Genomic DNA, 5,785 nt, shown 5'->3' with positions numbered 1-5,785 from the left:
TATTGAAATCAGATCCCACCATCAGGTGTTGGCCTAATGTTTAGCAATAATACTACTAGGGTATTATCCCCCCGGTTTCATCCTATGGGACAGTGAACTAAGTGGGAATTAGAGTGTCAAGCAGGAGGACTACTGGATCGCCAAGTGGGAAGGTGACCAGAGTAGCAAGTGAGATGAGGAATGGAGTGCTGACTGGTACAGCAACCACAGCGGGGAGACAACTGGAGTGGGTACTGCAGCACCAAGCAGGACAGCAAACAGAGCAGCAATTACAGTAGGCAGCAACACACCAAATCCCAGCATGCTGCTGGCCTTACTTGACTAATGTCTGGTTCTGGGCAAAGTGGTCACTAACTTGCAGTTCAAAGACATAGCATTGACATTGACAGCGCAGAAATCTTATCCGAGTGTGTGCAGGAAATACACCAATTCTATGGCAAATGGTTCACCTCCTTACTCAGTCAAATCTCCATCATTTACAGGGTGCAAGTCAGGCATGTGATACAATAACACACCATTTGCCTGGATGAGTGCAGCTACAACAGCACTCAAGCTCACATCATCCAGGACAAGCAAGGTCAATCCTGCCACTGCTAATGTAGTGATTGTCATATATTAAATATGCAGCAAATTGTTAATGTTTCTTTGATAATACCTTTCAAACCCATGGTATCAGCACCTAGAAAATGGTTTGGCTTGTGGACCAATTGCTACTTGAAGGCCCCTTCCTAGTCACATACAATTCCTAGAAAAGAGGATACAACCATTCTTTCGTCATCACCGCTGAAAGTCCGACAACACTTGCCCCATCAGCACTGAGTGTTACCTACACCTCACAGACTGCGGCAGCTCAAGAAGGATGGCCAACCGCCTCAAGGCCACGATCAGGAATAATTGTTAATTCTGCGAGTGAGACAGAACAATTTTTTTTTAAATTACAATAGGGACAGTTGGTTAACACTGGATGATGGCTAGTAGAGATTATTAAATCCACAAGGTTGATTAACCTCGGGGAAATACATGATACTGGAATGGTAGAATTTCTACAAGTAGCTTTAGCAGCTCTGCGCTAGAGGAAAAAAAAATCAAGGAGTTCCCATTGCTGGTTGCCATTAGTCTACACTAATGGAAAGTAAAGTTCAGATTAGGAGAGATTCAGGTGATGCACAGATCAATAGTCTTTTGATATCTCTGTCTCAATTTAATATTAAAAGTCGTTTTCCAACGACAAAGTGCAGGTGGGTTGCCTCATCTACAAGGAGATTACACTGAAAATGCAGGCTTGCACTGCAGTCATTATTTAAATGGTTAGAAAGTCACACACAGTGCATGCCAGAACTCTAGACAACACCTACTAACAGTGACAGGATATTACAACAACATGCTGGAATGGTAGAATGTGTTCTGAGGAAGGGTCACCGGACCCAAAACATTAACTCTGAATTTTTTCTTCACAGATGCTGCCAGACCTGATGAGCTTTTCCAGCAACTTCTGTTTTTCTTCCTGATTTAGAGCAACAGCAGTTATTTTGGTTTTTATTTGTTACAACATCATTCTTGATGAGTATAGTGACTTTATGAAACATACTCTGACAATAGTTAGCGCCTTCCTGAGATAGATTGTAAGGAAAGAAAACTGGGGATTTTAGTTTGTGAATGGATGCATTCTGAAACACAAGGTTAAAGGTAAGTCTAGCAGTATTTATTTACTGATCCACTGGATCTCTGTAAGCAATCATCCAGTGTCAAGTACAATATTAGATCACAAGCCAAATCAAGATCAATAGTTTTTGAAGTTACCATTGATGCCTGACTGACTGAGAAGAAATGAAGTTTCCCACTCACCTTGGCAATAATGTACATCTGGTAAATAGCTAGTGGGAATGTCACAGTGGCTCGCAATGCCAGAGTGGTACAAATTATGTTTGCCCACCATGGCAGTCCTGTGACCTGCTGCACATTAGTCAGGAGGTCCTGTGTTAGTTGAACAGGCACCGAGTCTGCAAAGCTTTCGTACCAGCCAGGATGGGTTGAAACTGCTGACGCAGACACACATGAAGACAATGACAGCGTCCTTCGGTGAGAAATAACGTGGCTTTGAAACACTCCATTACCCTCAAATGCTACTGACAATGAGGACAACTGCCTGTTACAGCCTATTTTTTTGTCTTTTTCAATGATACGATGAACAGCTGAATAAGATAACCATCGAGTTCTCTCCCATGGGCATCGCTTCCACACACACACACCATCATGTGTCAACGCCAATGTTTTCACCAGTTTTAAGGACCGGTACCACAACATTTTGGGGAATCTGCAAAGATAGAACTAAAAAAAATTACCTTTTTTTTGAAGAAGGCTCATACCTCAATCGTACACTCAGCAGCTTGGTTAGGCAACAACTATGTGAAGACATGCATTTCTAACTTATACCAATCAATGATGGATGGGATTTCATGCCAATCCCTGTGGTGGTTTTGGTGGGGCAGAGGTGCATTTAATCAAGTGGGAGGCTCGTGGGATCCTACCACCCTCCTACCTTTGCCCCTATTAAGTCTGAAGCAGGGAGACTTGTGGATAGGCTTCCAGCAGTACTGCTAATTGATACCTTTAAATCAACAATTCATGCAGGATTCCCAATATCTCCATTAAATACTGCCCAGAATGTCAACAATTCATTTATACAAATGACATTCACGTAAAACATTTTAAAACACATCACACAAAAACATCAGTGACAAAATGTGACACCAAGCCAAAGACGACAACATGAGAACAGGCAAAAAAAACTTGGTCAGATATACTTTGAGAAATATCCTAAAAGGAGAGGCGTAAAAATGTACATCTGGAAAACAAGTCATAACATAGTTTAGAACCTCCCATTACAATTTCCTATCAAGTACTTCTAGATCAATTACCATAAAGTTTCCTCTTCATCGGGGTGTTCAACCTTTTCACGTGAAGGTCCACATTTCAAAATTTTTCTCAATCATGGGGCCAGTGAACAAATGTCAAAAAGGGGAGACATCAGAATGTGTCTATTATCAAAAGAACAAAAATGGACAACTTCAAATGAGATTATTGATTTAATAACGTATATTTACATTATATTAAACACTAATTTAGTGAAATATATGACATTGTAGCTGCTATACCTAGGTGATAGAAGAATCTTAAATGCCCTGACACTGTTAAAACAATTGCCCATTCCACATCTGAACGACTATTCACTTCGAAATGCCTGCACAACCCAGCATGGTGGCTTTCTCTGCATGATTTTTTTGTAATTAATAAATGTGATTAGCAGGTCATTAGCTAGGTTATCATCTATATCTCGTCCCTAATTGCACTTTGGAAGGTAACTGTGAACTGTTTTCTTGAAATAGGAAAGACAGTGCTGTTAGAAAGTTCTGTGATTTTTGATCTTGTGAGTGAAGGAAAGAGGATAAAGTTCCAAGTCAGGATAGTGTGCAGCATGGAGGGGAACGTGCAAGTGGTGGTGCTCCTGTAGAACTGCTGTCCTTGTCCTTCTAGATGGGAGAAGTTGTGAGCTTGAAATATTCAATCTATGGAGCTTTGGTGGGTTGTTGCAGATCTTGTAAAAAATATAAACTGCTACCACTATGTGTTGGTGGTGAAGGGAGTGAAACTGGAAGATGGTGGATATGGTTCCAATCAGCCAGGAACTTTGCCTTGTATGATATCCGAATTATGTTTCTGGTTGGTGCTTTGTAAATAGTAGAAAAGCTTTGAGGAGTCAGGTGCATTAATTGCTCAGAGTTTCCAGCCTTTGACCTGCTCTTGTAACCATCGTAATTACATAGCTGGATCAGTTGTAGCACGTTGATAGCATTTCGCGATGGTGTTTTTTTTATTATGCATTCAAGGGAATATGGGCATCAGTGACTAGACAGCATTTATTGATCATCTGTAATTGCCCTGGAGAAGGCAGTAGTGACCTAACTTCTTGATCCACTACAATCATTTGGGTGTAGGGTACTCACATTGATATTCAACAGTTCCAGAATTTTGACAGTGGTAGTGAAGGGCAATATAATTCGAAGTCAGGAGTGAAACTTGCAGGTGGCAGCGTTCCCATGCATCTGCTGACCTTGTCTAAATGGTAGAGGTCACAGGTTTAGAAAATGCTGAAGGAACGTTAGCAATTGAGCAGTGCCATTGAATGTAAAGAGGTAATGTTTGGTTTCGGATTCAAGACTAGGGGACACATTTTTAAGGTGAGAGGAGAGAGATTTAAAAAAGATATGAGAGGCATTTTTTTGTTTTTTTTTTAAACACAGGAGGATGGTTCACATGTGAAATGAATATGCTGAGGAAGTGGAGGATGTGGATACAATTGCAATGTTTAAAAGATATTTGGATAAGTACACAAATAGGAAAGGTTTGTAGGGATGCATGCCAGGAGCAGGCAGTTGGGGCTTGTTTAGTTTGGGATTACGGTCGGCACGGACTGATGGGGCCGAAGGGTCTGTTTCGTGCTGTATGGCTTTATGGTAATTTCCTGGCATTTGTAGAGTGCAAATGTTACTTGCCACTCATCATCCCAAATCTAGATGTTGTCTAGCTCTTGTTGCATTTGGACATGTACTACTTCAATTTCTGAGGAGTTGTGAACGATGCCGAACATTCCCACTTCCTGCCTTACAATGGAGGGAAGGCTGTTGACGAAGCAGCTGAAGCTGACTGGACACCACCCTGCGGAACTCCTATCAGATGTTGTCTTGATGTCAATGGCAATCATTCTCCCTTCCCCTCCTAAGTTCAGCTCTTTTTGTGCACATTTGCACCAAAGCTGTAATCAGGTTAGGAACTGAGTGGGCCTGGTGGAACACAAACTAAGCATCAGTGAACAGGTTATTATTAAGCAAGTGCTGCTTGATAGCACTGTCAATAACAACTTTTGTCACTTTACTGATGAACGAGAGTAGACTGAAGGGGCAGTAATTGACTGGTTTGGATTTATCCTGTTTTACATGGACAGGACATACTGAGCAATTGCCAATGTGGTAACCATACTAGAACCACCTGGCTATTGTGTAGATTGCTCAGGAGCACAATTCTTCAGTACAATTCCCAGAACGTTGATGGGGTCAAAGGCCGGTATACTATCAATGCCTTCAAGAGTTTTTTGATAGCATGTGGAATGAATCAAATGGGTAGAAGCTTGGCATATGCGATGGTCAGGAGGTGGCCAATATGGATCACCTGCTTGGCACTTCTGCCTGAAGATGTCTTTGCAGTAATGTGCTGAGCTCTCCGATGACTGATAATGGGAATATTAATGGAACCCTCTCCTCTAGTGAGCTGTTTCACTGTCTGTCACCATTTATGACTGGATGCGGCAGAACTGTCATTCACTGTGGCATTGTTTAGTTCCATCTATTACTCACTGCTTGGCATGCAAGTCATCCCGAGTAGTAATTGACATCTATTTTTTAAAATACACCTAGTCGGAAGTCAAATAGGTTTATTTGTAATCACAAGCTTTGGTGCACTGCTCCTTTGTCAGGTGAAATGCACCTCACTTGACAAAGGAGCAGTGCTGTGAAAATTTGTGGTTTCAACTAAACCTGTTGGACTATAACCTGGTGTAGTGTGACTTCTGACGTTGTCCAGCCCCATCCAAGACCAGCACCTCCACATCTTAAAGTATGCCTGATAATAGTCGTAGCTTGTCCTCCTGCACTCTTCATTACACCAGGGCTCATCCCCTTGTTAGAGAGTAGAGAGAGTAGAGAGAGTAGAGAGAGTAGAGAGAGTAGAG

At 41.8% G+C, this 5,785-nt stretch overlaps 1 long non-coding RNA gene across 4 annotated transcripts in view; it reads right to left on the bottom strand.

The window, feature by feature from the left end:
- Positions 1-1,846: 1,846 nt before the first annotated feature.
- The window catches only part of LOC125484683, a 6,704-nt gene continuing 2,765 nt past the window's right edge, over positions 1,847-5,785 (bottom strand). For 3 of the 4 annotated variants that reach the window (XR_007263507.1, XR_007263508.1, XR_007263509.1), the window contains exons 2-3: positions 2,919-3,038; positions 1,847-2,314 (exon numbers count right to left, since the gene is read on the bottom strand). This is a non-coding gene — a long non-coding RNA (uncharacterized LOC125484683). Of the gene's footprint in view, positions 2,315-2,918; positions 3,039-4,004; positions 4,134-5,785 lie in introns of those variants that run through there. The other variant, XR_007263510.1, reaches the window with a different exon arrangement.

The sequence above is a fragment of the Rhincodon typus genome, chromosome 13 (assembly GCF_021869965.1).
Source record: "Rhincodon typus isolate 14 chromosome 13, sRhiTyp1.1, whole genome shotgun sequence".
Lineage (NCBI taxonomy): Eukaryota > Metazoa > Chordata > Chondrichthyes > Orectolobiformes > Rhincodontidae > Rhincodon > Rhincodon typus.
This window is presented reverse-complemented; position numbering and strand designations above follow the sequence as displayed.